We start from the raw sequence: 14,720 nt of genomic DNA, 5'->3' as shown, positions 1-14,720 counted from the left end.
TTACACAATGGAGACCTACTCAGCGGTAAAAAGAAAGACATCTTGAAATTTGAAGGCAAATGAGAATCTAGAAAATTTTATCCTAAGTGAGGTAACTCAGGCCAGAATGATGAGGATGGTTTGAACCTAAACATAGGTGAAAAACAACTGAAAATAATAGTATAGGGAACCTATAGCCCAGGACCATAGAGAAGCTGAGTAATAAGGGGGACATTAAGAGAAAAATTAATAACCATGAGAAGGGGAAAAGGACAAATATAATGTGAAAAATGGGAAAATATGCGTGCGGTGAACGGGAATGCAGAAACTAAGGACAAAGAAAGAAAAGACAGGAAAAAAAAAACTTGAAGGAAAGGGATTTTTGAGATGGGGGATGGAAAGAGACAGAGAGCAAGGAAAAATGTTATATTCATAGACAGACATTATGGGAATACCTAAAAGATAGATTTGAAAAAATTCCAAGGAATTCACAAGTATGACCCCAACTAAGACCCTATGTATTAGTGGAGTGAGTACTTGAACAGCCTTTTCCTCTTGTTGGATTGATGACTTCCTTAAATGTCATCATAGAACCTACATCCAGAAAATGATAAAAGCAGATGCAGAGATCCACAGATAATCACAACACTGAGCTTCCAACTCCCACTTGAAGAATGGGTGGAGTGAGAGTACATGCAAAGAGATTAAGGTCGTGATTGGAATACCCACGGAATCAGTTTACATGGACTAATGTAAGCCTAACTACTCTGGCCTGACAGTAAGGGAACCAGCATAGTACCAAACAAAGTGTTCTGAATGTGGGGAGACATGTATGGCTGGAGCAGACTGTAGGGCCTGGGGCAGTGGGACCTCGATTTATCCATCTTGCTTGTTATGATTTTAGGGAACATATTCTCTGGAAATCTACCTAGCAAAGTCTAGATATATTGGGAAAAATAAAAATAAAATTAAAAATGGAACTCTGAAATGTTCAAATGAAATAAAATAAGCACCTAATGAAATTGGATGTGTTACTTATGTGTCTTTTTAAGGTACAAGGTAAACCATATATATCAAGCAATAAAAATGCATAAAAAGCAAAAGAGAGCCATTACATATAACTTAGTGTTATTTAAGTATAATTTTCTTTTGAATAATTACAAGTCATAGACAGAAAACCATGCATAATGGGCTGTTTCCCTTTACTGGGTTTTCTTAATATCCTTGGAAACAATTAAAGTCACGGTGTTTTTACTCTTTAAAATTGTGTTTTATGCTTACTTCATGTCACAGAATGGGAGGGACAGCCTGACTAAGAAAATGGGCCTGTTCATTAATCCCTTATTTTAAGGCACTTGAACAACACAGCCCAGCTTGTGGTAATATATTTAGTGTCAGATTGGCAGATTCAACTTCCATGATCATGTAATTGTCCTTCAGTTTCTAGACATGAGCATTCAAGATGTAATCACTGCTGAGTAAGTGAAATACATTAGGAATAATATATATTTCAGATAAATACACATATAAAATAGTATATGACAACATTATTATAAGTAAATTAAATCATAAAATTTCTCAAGCAGATACAAGGATGGCAATTTGTATCTTCATCAACATATAAATAAAATGTAATAAAAAGTGAGTATGTATTAATTATTCAATAATGGGTTATGTAACGTTCCTTTATATTTTGGGATTATATGACATTTTGATTGATTAAGAAAGATACTGTGTGGGTTATGTCTAGACAAGACAAATTTAGGCTGAAGAACCAGACAAAGAAGTAGTTGGGGAAAATGGAGGAGTCTCAGTATCATGAGAAGGTTGTGGAATTAGATAAACTTTTTATATTTAGAAAAGGTACCAATACACATACCAGAGCACATATAAGTAATATAATTAATATAAAATATAGAAGTGAGCTAGTAACTTGCCTGTCCTATTTGCTGAGTGTGTAGAAAAAAATAATATTTTTTCTGCATTTATTCAGAAACTGTTTGTTGGGACACAAAATTCTGCCTAATGATATTCTGTTGTAGGGACCAAATTACTGTATAACAAATAAAATATATAGCTTAAAAATTCCAAGCCCTCAAAAAATAGAAACAAACATGGCTTCTGAATAAGTGTCTTTTCTCAGCTAAGATCAATGGTAGTGGCACACAGTGGAATGGCTCTTTAAGAGATGGCTTCTGGGCGAGGTGCTGGTGACTACCAGGAGCATAACTGGGCCTCCATCTAAATACTTAATAAGGTATATTAAGTCAGGGCTGTATATAACTCAGTGTAAGAGTGGACCCAATCATGCCGCAGAGGTGCAATGGTAATCATAGTTCCCTAATACCTCAGCCATGAAGGCAGTCTCTGTGGGAACTAAGCGTGAGGACCAAGCCACAAAAGCCATGCAACAACATTTGAGGTACTCTGAACAGTGTAAATTGCAATTAATCTTAGCTTAAGTTTTATTTTGTCTGATCAAAGAACAATGCAATGTTCATGAAAGGAAGATCAGGACAAAAAAGACACTAGGCAGACTGTTCTGTGTTTGTTAATATGCATGCACCAGTGTTCCTACAGGTCTTTATTGGTTTTTCGTATGTAAATTATGAATTTAAATGAGTTAATATTATGAATCCCTGATAAGGTAGACTTTATGTAATTACTTTTTTCTATTCATTTTTCTATTCATTTTACATTTTACAGTTCTTACACTGACTCCTCTTCCCTACGCTTGCCCCCTCACAGAATATTCTCATCAATACCTCCCAAAGGTAAAGCCACCTATGGGGAGGAAATATAGCCTGACACATTAAGCTGAGACAGTTCCTAAACACTACCATATCAAGAAGATTTAGACATCCCAACTTATGGAAATGTCTCCATAAATTAGATCTTGAAGCAGAAACTAATCGTGGTCTCTCTCCCAGGCCCCTGAACTGTCTCCCACAAGCAGATATTCTAAATCAGTGGAATACAGGTTTAACAGTTGTTGGTGTAGTGTTCATGATATCCCATGAGCGTGGTTCATTTCTCTGTAAGTTTCCCTCTCAGGATCTTCAACCTCCCTTTCTTCTATAATTCCCGCTCATTTGGCATTTTGTTATCTCCTCATACTATTGAAAATTGCTTCTCCTACCCAAGCCTCAGTACTATAATCTAATGTCTCAAAATTCATTGTATGGAACATCAGTTCACCTATTGGTGCTGATTTGACTTTTAAAGAACTGAGTATCTTTTTGCATCTTAAACTGTAACTTTCAAAGACCAGCTATTCTAAATTTACACGTCTTTCTTCAGGGTCTGTTACTCCTAATTGTACAGCCTTCAATTCTGTATAAAGTCACAATAGGATTCTCTCTTTACCTGTTTAACCCTGGTATGACATTTGCTTGATCCTGAATCCTATCCCTTACAAATGGTAATTGAGTGCAAGTCATAAGATACTATTGCTTGCTTAATTTCCTTCAGATCACTCATAACTACAGTTGCCATTAATATTTTTTGACTACCTAAGGGTATTTAGTATCAGATGGCGTCTCAAAGGAGATAACTGGATAAGCTGTTAAAACTCTAGGTAAGTCATCCCTGACTTTGACCCATACTGGTGATGCTATACCCTGTTCTTATACTTTCTCTCCCTGCCCATCAGTTCCAATAATTTCTTTAATTGGAAATTTCAAATATTTTTCCACAGACTTTTGAAAAATCTGAATCTCCATTCCTTTGTGCTGTTCTAGTGCCCTCATTGATCAGTTTAGCTTCTGAACCTTATTCAGCACACATGATCCTGAGGTATGTAATGTGTTCAGTAAAGATAATGTCTCATCCTTAGATATTATTTGGATAGAGTGCATATTACCTCCCTAGAGACATCGTTTATCTGATATTCTAATTTAACTTTTCAACAAATTATGATTGTTAAGTTCAACATTATAAATTATTTCAGATAATTTCTCAGGACCATTCAACATAGATTGGATTTTGTCTGTTATATTAATATTATCCCTTTCAATAGTATTAATGTATTGAGCTAGCTGTTCATTATTAGTCTGTAAAGACTGTGTTATTTCTAAAAGTGACTCATCCTTGGCTCTGTTACAAAACATTTTCTTAGAAATATAATTTTAAAAATATAGCTAATTTCCAAATCCAAATAAATAGATGTATAAGAAAAATCATATAAACATTGCAGAATACCATCTGTAGTGTAAGCAAACTGCTTTTTAAATTACTGAATTGTATTATTAGCAGTAATGGTATAACTTTCATATTTTACAATATGAAATTCCTGACCTAGGCAATTATAGTGAAATGTAGTAGGAGAAATAATTTTTATGGCCAGCAACTGTAAGTGTTTGCAGCCACCTGGAAGAAAGGCAGAGTAATGAGGGCTCTGGCCCCTCCTTCACAACCTATTCGAAACTGTTGATTCATTTCTCCCTCGCATTTAAATGTGTGCTTTGGCAGAAACAACGAAATTGTAAGTGGATGACTGGAAAATGTTATTTAACTTAGGCACTTATTCTAATTATCAAAAGAGAGAACTGTCCTGTGGTAACTAGGGGGCAATTCTGTATCCAGATACTTAACCCTCTTTCCTGGCTATTTACATGAAAGTCTCCCTGTCTCCCAGCTGATGGCTGATAGTTATTCTTTTTGTTTGCAGTTTGCTGGCATGACATTCAGAAATTCCCTGACAGATTCCATAAATGAACTGTTTAGGAAATATGACACTTTAAATGTTAAAGGAGACCCAAGGGTCATGCGAGACTACTGCACAATATAGCCATTATCTCAGGAGGACCTCTGGTTGTGCAGTTTATCAGAACATCATGGGATTCTGTCCGGTGTTGATACCCAAATTTAATATTTCTTACAGTTATTATAGAACAAAGATTTATCCAGAAATCTCAAATATAAAATCTGAAGTAGAAGCTTTTGAGACATAAATTCATTTTTCTGTATTTCAAACAGGAGGAGAAGACTCTTAGTGGAAGAATGGAAAATCTCAGAAATTTCTTGCTTTTCTACATTTCTAATGCCTCTGTGTCCTGCTGGTCTCTGGTCCTTCTCTAGAGATGTTTATAGTCAGACTTTGACTAAATCCAGATAAAAACAGGATTTTTGGCTGTGGCCTGACTGGCAAAATTCTTCAGTACAGACATTTTTATTTGATCTGTGGCCTCTTATTAGAGGAGCACTTGTATTCCAGTTCAGACGCATTAGGAACCATTAAGGAGAGAGATATAAAACTGAGGAGTGCAAAGCACAGGTCTGAAGTGTATACAGGGATGTCTGATTCACATGTGTCTCCATCCTCACTGTGCGTTGGCTGAGTGAGTTTCAGGTTGTTTTTGATATATTAGAGCTGTATAAATAAAAACTTTCATTCCTGTATCAACATTTCTGATTGTAAATCTGATTGTCACATGCTTCTGATTGCTGACTGTTTTTGATCAGTTTTTGTAATTTTTGTTTTTTTAATGTAGCTTAATTATAATTTTAAAACACTGTATGTATACTATATAATATTTCTTATGTATTTTAGTATTTTTCATTAAGTTGAATATAATACATATTTATATTTGCAATGTTGGCCCTCAAAAAATGATGAGATTAAAGAAAAAAATTGATTTAGAGCCCTTTTTCAAATAGACCCAACTGAAATACACTATCCCACAGTGTGCTAAAAATAAAATAAGGCCAAATGCTATCATTGAAAATTTTTATTATACTTATGTCTTCATCAATTACGTTTATTTGTTCATAAGGTCTTATATCCAATTTCACAAGTTCCCTAAATTTTCTCTATTTGCTTTTTATTCTCCTCTGCAATTGTTATCCATACAATATATTCTTTATACTAATATACAAATATTATTGAAAAAATCCATCACATCCCTGATTTTAAAACTACTGCACAATTTCCAAAATCACTATTACATTTAAGTATTGTATGATTTTCTCTGTTTAATAACAACTGAGTTCATTTAAGCCAGATGTGTGTTATTCAGTATGAATCCACTTGCTGGAACTTAAGTAGTCAATTTTGGCAAACATCCTTGAGAAAATATATAATGTTTCTTTTCAGTGATCTCAGTCTAATAAGTATTAGACATCATTAGTCTTTCCATTAGGCATGCTGGGATCTGAGTTTTGATATACCACAAAAATAAGCATTTATTATTACTTGGAATTCATGAATTCACATGTACTTACGAATATTTTACAACTGGTCTAATGGTCATAGAGTTCAGACCTACTCTTGTTTCTTTAAGGGTATAAGCTAGGATGATTTTCCCTAAGGTGTTTTTATAGGACATTGTGAGAAGAAAAAAGTGTATTTTTTCCTAGGGTGTGGTTGCTCCCTGTTTGGTGATTTTGAGAGAACGTTATTTAGTTTGTTCTTTGTATCATGGCAAGGAAGTCTTGCCTCCTAACCCATCTTTGGACTGACTTATATAAGAACTTTGAATAAAAACTTGAGACATGTAACAGTATTCACTGGGTGTCCTTCAATATCTATATATTTTCTCTTGTAAATTTTTATCTTAATCCTCATCCCTTACACTAGTATGGAAATGGGTAGGTCAGGACAATAAATGATGGCTCCTCAGAAGTGAAACTGGACTATGGACATATTGCATGATCAATGCCAAAAGGTAGATGATTCCACAGGTGTTAAGTAAAGACTAAGTGCTTGGGGAAAAAAAGTAAATGTGAACATGGGTTGAATTACAAGGGATTATAATTGTAAATAAATTTGTAATGGGACAGAAAATCATTAGTTATCTGACTATGTAATTGCTTTGGAGAAAACTTACAATCTAAAGAAGCTTAGGTGGGCCAGTTTCAAAAACAGAAATTTTTAGAGTTTGTAGATAAGCTCGGCCTATTAATTCCCAAGAATGGTACCTTAGACACAGAAAAACTGAGGTGAAAAACCAAGACCATTATAACATGGAATTAGCACAAAGTATACTTTTCATTTCTGGGGGCTCATAAGGGAGAGTTTGTATTTGCACTTAATAGGAAAAACATAGTTCTGCCTGCAACGGTTAGCAGTGAGACAGGACACTCCTATCCACCACAGGAGCTGTTAGATGAGGAAACATTTATAGTACTGTTTGATTATGATCAGTCTGTGTCTAGAGAACTATAGGTAGAAACTACTAAGTACAAGAATAGAAAGTTTTCAAGTCCTTTGCTTCTGGTGAGCAATGCTGAGAAGTAGAAACTTGTGGAAAAATTAAGCAGGATCTAAAAAGCTTGAGGAACTTAGCAATATTACCTTCACAGAAGTTGGAAACTCTGTAAATCTCCTCTTATCAAAAAAGCACTCCTCCTCTTACACAAGAGCTGGTTTAGATCAAGCAATGATGCAGAGATGTCTTGGAGTAGTGCAAACACTCATAATTTGTTGTGTGTCTCTCAAGCAAGGTAGTTTCAGAGAAGGTACTTGCTGAGGAGAGAAAGTACAAATGTTATTAGCAATTGAGCAAAGATAAGTGCAGGACAAATAATAACTTAGTTACCCTGAGCCCATTCAAACAACTCAAAGAATTAAAAGTAACTTGAACTCAGTATGGAATCAATGCTCCTTTGATGCAAATGCTGCTGGAGTACAGGATTTTAGATGCCTTACACTGTGGGTAATGGAAACAATTGGACAAAGCTTGCCTGTGAAATGGTGACTATCTGCTTTGGAAATCCAAACATGAAAAAAAATGTTGGGTCACAGATCAAAGAAATCTGACCCACCAAATTCCCTTTTCTTTATTTCTTAAAAATTTCCACCTCTTCCCCTCCTTCCATTTCCCTCCCACTCCTCCCACTCTCTCTCCCTCTCCAGTCCTAAGGGAAGTCAGGATGCCCTGCTCTGAGGGAAGTCCAAGGCCCTACCCTTTTCATCCAGGTATAGGAAGGTGTGCATCCAGACTAGGCTCCCAAAAAGCCAGTACATGCAGTAGAATCAAAACCCAGTGTCATTATCATTGGCTTTTCAGTAAGCACTCATTGACAGTCACATTCATAGAGTCCTGTTTGATCACATGCTCGTTCAGTCCCAGTCCAGCTGTCCTTGGGGAGCTCCCATTAGGTCAGTCACATTGTCTCAAAGGGTGGGCGCACCCCTTGCGGTCCTGTCTTCCTTGCTCATGTTCTCCCTCTTTCTGCTCCTCATTTGCACCTTGGGAGCTCAATCCAGTGCTCCAATGTGGGTCTCTGTTTCTATCTCAATCCATCGTTGGGTGAAGGTTCTACGGTGGTATTCAAGATATTCATCATTGTGGCTATGGGAGAAGGCCAGTTCAGGCACCCTCTCCTCTGCGGTCCAAGAACCGAATAGGGGACATCCACTTGGACTCTTGGGAACCCCTATAGAGCCAAGTCTTTTGCCAACTCTAAAATGGCTTCCTTAATTAAGATATTTTTTTCCTGTGCACATATCATATGTTTACTGGTGAGGGAATTCATAGAAAAAGAAATCAGCAATTACATTTTGAAATAGCAGTATATTCTCAAGTTACTTCAATGACAGGAAGATCTAGAATAAACTTCTGTCTTCTGAAGATCAGACAGAAGATTTATGTCTATTAATTCAGGGACCTGATGAATTGTTTCAAGATGATGCAGTAATCAAACAGATTAATTGGAGACACAGAAACTGGATGCTTCAGAAAGAAAGCTAGCCAATGACAACACTATTATGGTATTTAAGTCTGCTTTGAGACCATTTAGAAATAAAAGTAATATTTTTGATTATATTCGAAAATCCTCAGATATTGGATACTCATATAGCCAGTGGCTAGCTATGACTTTCCTGCTTTACAGGAAAAACAGTTAAAGATGTTCCCCCAACAAAGAAATCTGGAAATTGGAGATTGATATAAGATTTAATAAGAGTTACTGAGAGTTAATGGGAGCTTTACTTTTTGCATTGCCTTCTGTTTCTTCCATAGCAAAAGATACCTATAATATTGTTTTATATTTAAAAGAATGTTTTTTAGCATCCTATGTGCTCACTGAAATTGTCAGAGATTTGCATTTAGTGTTTCATTAGTTAATTTCAAAAAACCAATTAGAAGATATCATTAGAACATCTTGCCTCAGGGTATGACAAAATGTTTTATATTATGGCAGAAGTCTGTGGCTCAGGCTACACAAAATCTTACAATTCAATTTCCACAAGTTTATATCATCCTTTAAGAATGATGACTTGCTTGTCCAAATAAATGAAATGTTTGCTTTTAATATATTGTCAGCTTCAGTAGAATCCCCTCCCTTTAGGGTTAATAATTGCCCCAGTGAAAGTACAAAGACAGCCATCTTTTGAGTATTTGGGTTATATTTTTATCCAAAAGAAATTAAGCCTCAGAAATTGGAAATCAGGAGAGAAAGATGACAAATTTTGAATGACTTTCAGAAATTACTGTGGGATATACCAACAACTTCTGTGCCTTTATGGGACCCACCTAGTTCCTCTGTTTATTTGTGACTGTTGTGATGCTTGATCTATTTTTGGGACACCTGGCAGTGAGGGAATGATTTGTCCCTGTGGCTGTGGCCGATACTTTGAAACCTGTTCCTCATTCCAGATTGCATTTTTCTGACTAAATATAGGTAGAGGTGCCTGGTGTTATGTCAAGCTTTGCTGGTGTCCATGACAAGAAGCCTCCTTCCTACTGTGAGAATACAGTGGAGAAACAGAGTAAGAGGTTGTCTAAATGTAGGGGTGTAATAGGAGGCAGAGTAGAGGCTGCAGTCATGTTGGCAAATAACAAAAGAAAATAATTAAATTAAAATAAAATTAACGAATGCCATACAGGGAGGAAACCCTAACAAGAAATAGGATTCTATAAAAAGATAATGAAAATGGCAAAACAACAAAAAATAGACATTCCGTCTTATAAATCAACATTAAATTGCTTCTTTATGATCCAAAAATTATAATGATTTTCTTGTGATATATTGCTGAAGAAAACTTGTAAAATATCCCAAAATTTCTATATGTAAACCTTTGTCTTTTATCTGTGTGTCAGTCACTGTGGGCATGTTTCTTTTTTATACTAAACAGCCATATCCTGTCAAAAGTACTTGCTCAGAAACGTTACCTGGCACTCTCAGAAGAAATCTGACAGCATTCCGGGCAATGATGAGTATATTTGTAATAGTATATTTTCATTGTAGACTAGTTAATGTTGGATTAGTTTAACTAGGTTAAAGTTTCTCTTTCACAGACAAAAATGAGCCTGCACTGAGGGGGAAATGCTGTAACTGAAATTGCTCCCTTCTATTACATGTCCACATGAATATCATATTCTAATTTATTTGTAATGTAGGATAGGTTCAATTTGGTTAATTATCTTGAAGATACTCTTCTCAGTTAAAAAGTATTTTCTGCCAGAAATTATCCATACTACTTTGAAAAATATTCAACTTTTTTTAACATGCATGGAGTTCAATAATTTTAGATTTTTCTCCCTATGCATTACAATTTTCAAAAATGGTCTCTTTTTTCATATATCTGCTTTCTATTAATCTGGACTTTGCAGTTAGCTTTTCAGCATCCTGTTTGCAGCCATTTGACTTTGAGAGAATATGCTCATATAGGAAATGTGTTACATAATATGTTTCTTCATCAAGGTGTTTATGATAAAGTTGTACACAGTCATTTCCTGGGTTTCAGAAGATATCTTGATGCTTTATTTGGAGTCCTTATTTTTTAAGAAATTAAATATATTGTACACAACCTAGTTAACGTAAAAAGAGGAGAACAAAAACTGACTATTAAGGAAGAAGACAAGGATTAAAACAAAACAAAATAAAAAAAAAACTGAGTAGTGAAGGCCATAGGAGGAAAAAACAGCATATGTAACATTTGTGTTAAAAATGGCATATAGTTATATTATTTAAACCCTATAATGCCTACTGTTTTTAAGTACCTGCCTTCTATAATTTCCATGGGATCTGTCTCAAAGAGATGTTAGGAACAGTCTGACTCGCCTGGGGCAGTGTACACACAGATTTTGTTTATAGTCAGGAAATGCTGATAATTGGGACATAGCTAGAGACTGACTGATAGGACCTCACTCTACTGATGACTGTATTAGTTCTGTTTGTATCTGATTGTCAAGTGTGTGAATTCAAGTTATGCATGGGATATGAAAAAAGAAAGGGAATGATCTCAATTCTATCAAAGGGAATAAATCCTATGGTAAATTTTGTGATTTCCTTCAGAGTTGCTGACTCATCTCTTGATGTGAGATTCTACTCTGTATGCAGTGAATATGTTTTATTACTATTGGTTAATAGAGAACATACTTAGTCCTATGACAGGGAAAATATAATCAAGTAGGAAATCTGAACAGAGATATAGAGAAAGAGTAGCCAAAATCAAGGAGATAACATGTAACTACTAAAGCATAAATATGGCATCAAGGTACCATCAGGTTGCCATAACAGAAATCAGGTAATTTAAGATGTAAGAGCTAGCTAGAAATACACTTGAGCCATTATCCATATAGTGTTGTTATGATTATAGCTTCTATGTGATTATTTGGGATTGGGTGCATGGGAAACATAAAGCAGAGTCTCTGCATTCAACATGGTGCCCAATGTTTGACAATGAGCATCAACATAAAGCCTAGAATGCTTTAGAAAGGATTTTAGTCCCAAAAAGGGAGTCCATTGCAGCTTCTTGGTAGTCACAATTTTCAGAAAGGCTTGTTGTTGTTGTTGACAGCGTGTAGAAACATGACTAGCTCAGGAGACAGCTTCCTGGTTAATACTAGAAGCACAAACGGCTCTGGACATTGTAGAATGTGCAGCGTCAGAGCTCTTAAATGGAGTTTGTGAGCAATATGCTACAAATTGCTTTATGTTGACATAGATCCCAAGCGTCCCCAGAATTAGGACATTATCATTGATTGCAGAGGTGGTGAACATACCTCTGCCATCTTGCACTGAGTGGATTCAACAGGCAATGGAACCGGGATGATCTTTTCACATCTCATAAACACGAAAAAAAATTCTCCTGTGAAAAAATTGATTACACTTATGCAATAAAGATAGATTCATTAAAAATAAACCTCTAAACATATCATAGTTGTTGAAAATATGTGCATAGACTTAAGAGTAAATTTGATATAGGCAGGTATATAAAGAAACAATTCAAAATTAAAGTCTTTTTAGAGACAGTAAATATAATATAAAACAGTAGAGACTGTCATAGATTAAAAGAGTAAAGATAATAAATGATAAAGTAATATAAAAAGTAAGGCACTTAAAGAAAGAATCTAAACAAAGAGTATAAATTATGTTTATTACTGTGATTTCTTTGAATATTTTGATGGCAGATGGACACTTGATTCACGGGCTCCTATGTTATATGAACAAATATATTTTAAAAGCATCAAAATTTGAGTCTAAAGATATGCATTTGTTTATTTATCTATTTATCTATTTATTTATTTATTTTTGGTTTTTCAAGTCAGGGTTTCTCTTTAGCTTTTGCAGCCTGTCCTGGAACCAGCTCTTGTAAACCAGGCTGAACTCAAACTCATGAAGAGCCACCTGCCTCTGACTCTGAAGTCCTAAGTGCTATGATTAAAGGTGTGCAAATGATTGCACGGTGGATATGTTACTTTTGAAAAGATGTCCTGCTTTTGTATCCCAAAAAGTAGCAGGAAGATTTTTCAGGGAAAACTCCATGCAAATTTCACCACATAATGCTTAGCATCATGCCCTTCTTATTCTAAATTTTCTAAATGTGGATTCCCACAAGCATTATACCATGCATAGATTTTTGCATAATTGTGTAGAAGAGACTTTTGTCTAAAGCAAAATGGAAAGACCATTGCAATGGATTATAATGGACAAAACCTTGTTATAATAAAGGGTCAAGTGTATGTTTGTGTGTTTGTGGGTTTTTTTTTTTTGTGTGTGTGTGTGTTTACAGGAATAAAATGAACCTCAAAGGTTTCCTGAAAGTTTGATGTAGTAGATTGATCAGAGGAATACCAGACTGGATGATATTGTAGCTGCTAGTGCTCACCAAGAGGGAATGGATAGAGATTGCTGAGCAATCTTACAAATAAAGGACAATAGAGAGATGGTTGGCAATTCCAATTTCTTGGTAGAAATGCTGCCTAGACCACCCAGACATCTGTGAGCTTTATTAATCTAAATCTATCAAAGGATTGTTGACTGATGTTTGGTCATGTATATCTAATATATATTGAGACACAGAAGTTAACTTTGCCAATGCAGTGATTCATCTGCTGATGAACTAGAGGTCATGGAGAACTGAGATTTAGAAATGTTCCTTTTGTGGGATAGAAACTTGATAAAGCAATCAAACACTATTTTAGATGTAATGAGTGAATGAAATCACACTTCAGAATATAAAGAGGGATAAAAAAAACAGGCTTTTCTGCTAATGTTCAGAGTTCAAGGACTGTAGCAGCTGAAAAAACATCTTTCAAAGATGTAGCAGCAATGAATTAGGACTCCATGAGATGAAAAAGACACTTATCTCACCATCACAAAAAAATTTCCTTTCATTACAAAGAAGTCATAAGAATTGTAATTTAACCTATTGTGTTCTATTGTTGATATACATACAATAATTTTGGTATTGACCTATAAAAGTTTGAAATTATTTCTTTTCGCTATGAAAATATGTTATCATTTCAAAAATGGTTAGGGTGTGACCTATTGCGTACCCAGCGAAAACCACCAGCCTGACCAGGGTTTTCTCTCTCTGTGGTTCCCATGACACACAGGTAAGGTTGATCTTCTTGTTCCTGTTTTGTGAGTTGAACCCTTATAATAAGAAAATATAGTTGGTATACCTTTGAGTTAGCCTGGGGTTCTTTGACCCATGTCCATCAAGAGAGGCAGGGAGATTTCTATGAGTTTGAAACCAGCCAGATCTACAAGTGCCAGTTATAAGTCAGGTTCCAAACCTACAGAGAAATCACATGTCAAAAAGCAGAAAACAACAACAAATATCCTGCTAAAGACAGCCTGGATCAATTTGGAAATAGGATATTTCAATTTAGATACCATTTACTTCTTTAGTTAATTTTTTAGTTACTTTTTTACTAAGTGGTATTGTAGCTATAGAAACATTTGTATTGATAGACATTAATGGTTTGACTATATTTATGAAGTTATTTGTGAAGTCACAATGGGAATTTGGCTCAGATGTATGTGGCATCAAGTTACACACTCTCCCTTAACCCTTTTTAAACAAAGTATGATAATAAACGATAGATAAGATCTTTCTCCATCTAGTCAAACAAAAAAGGGCATGCATGACAGAATGTGTGTATCAATGATGAGTAATTATATAATGTTGAAGAAGACAATCTAAGAATCAAGCAGCTGTTTGTCCTGTTGCATTAATTAAATTAAAAAGTGTTCAGACCGAGTTTATCATCTTCAAGGCTACATGATAGCATGTTTTGACCTACAGTGTGGTGACTGATTGTTTTGCTAAGACAAAATTGAATTTTGATCTAAGATGTTTTTACTTGATATTTGGAGATGTGGGGAGGAGATTACATTTCTAATTCTCTGTATCAAGGCAAGAAAGTCTGTTGCACTCCCCTTCCCAAAATTTTAGACTAGGGTACATAAGATCTTTGAAAAACACACTTAGAGCAGATCATAATATTCACTGGATTACTTTCCAACTCTATCTTTTGTCTCTTGTTGATTTCTGTCTTAATCTT

At 35.1% G+C, this 14,720-nt stretch overlaps 2 long non-coding RNA genes across 2 annotated transcripts in view; one reads left to right on the top strand and one right to left on the bottom strand.

The window, feature by feature from the left end:
* Positions 1-5,441, top strand: part of LOC113455848 — a 23,827-nt gene extending 18,386 nt beyond the window's left edge. The window contains exons 3-4 of the long non-coding RNA XR_003376795.1: positions 3,677-3,774; positions 4,957-5,441. This is a non-coding gene — a long non-coding RNA (uncharacterized LOC113455848). The remainder of the gene's footprint in view (positions 1-3,676; positions 3,775-4,956) is intronic.
* LOC113455849 overlaps positions 1-12,010 on the bottom strand; it is a 76,795-nt gene extending 64,785 nt beyond the window's left edge. Inside the window, exons 1-2 of the long non-coding RNA XR_003376796.1 lie at positions 11,931-12,010; positions 7,274-7,444 (exon numbers count right to left, since the gene is read on the bottom strand). This is a non-coding gene — a long non-coding RNA (uncharacterized LOC113455849). The remainder of the gene's footprint in view (positions 1-7,273; positions 7,445-11,930) is intronic.
* Positions 12,011-14,720: the final 2,710 nt, after the last annotated feature.

Source organism: Microtus ochrogaster, unplaced genomic scaffold, assembly GCF_000317375.1.
Source record: "Microtus ochrogaster isolate Prairie Vole_2 unplaced genomic scaffold, MicOch1.0 UNK192, whole genome shotgun sequence".
Classification (NCBI taxonomy): Eukaryota; Metazoa; Chordata; class Mammalia; order Rodentia; family Cricetidae; genus Microtus; species Microtus ochrogaster.
The sequence above is the reverse complement of the archived record's forward strand: the minus strand, read 5'-3'. Positions and strand labels throughout refer to the sequence as shown.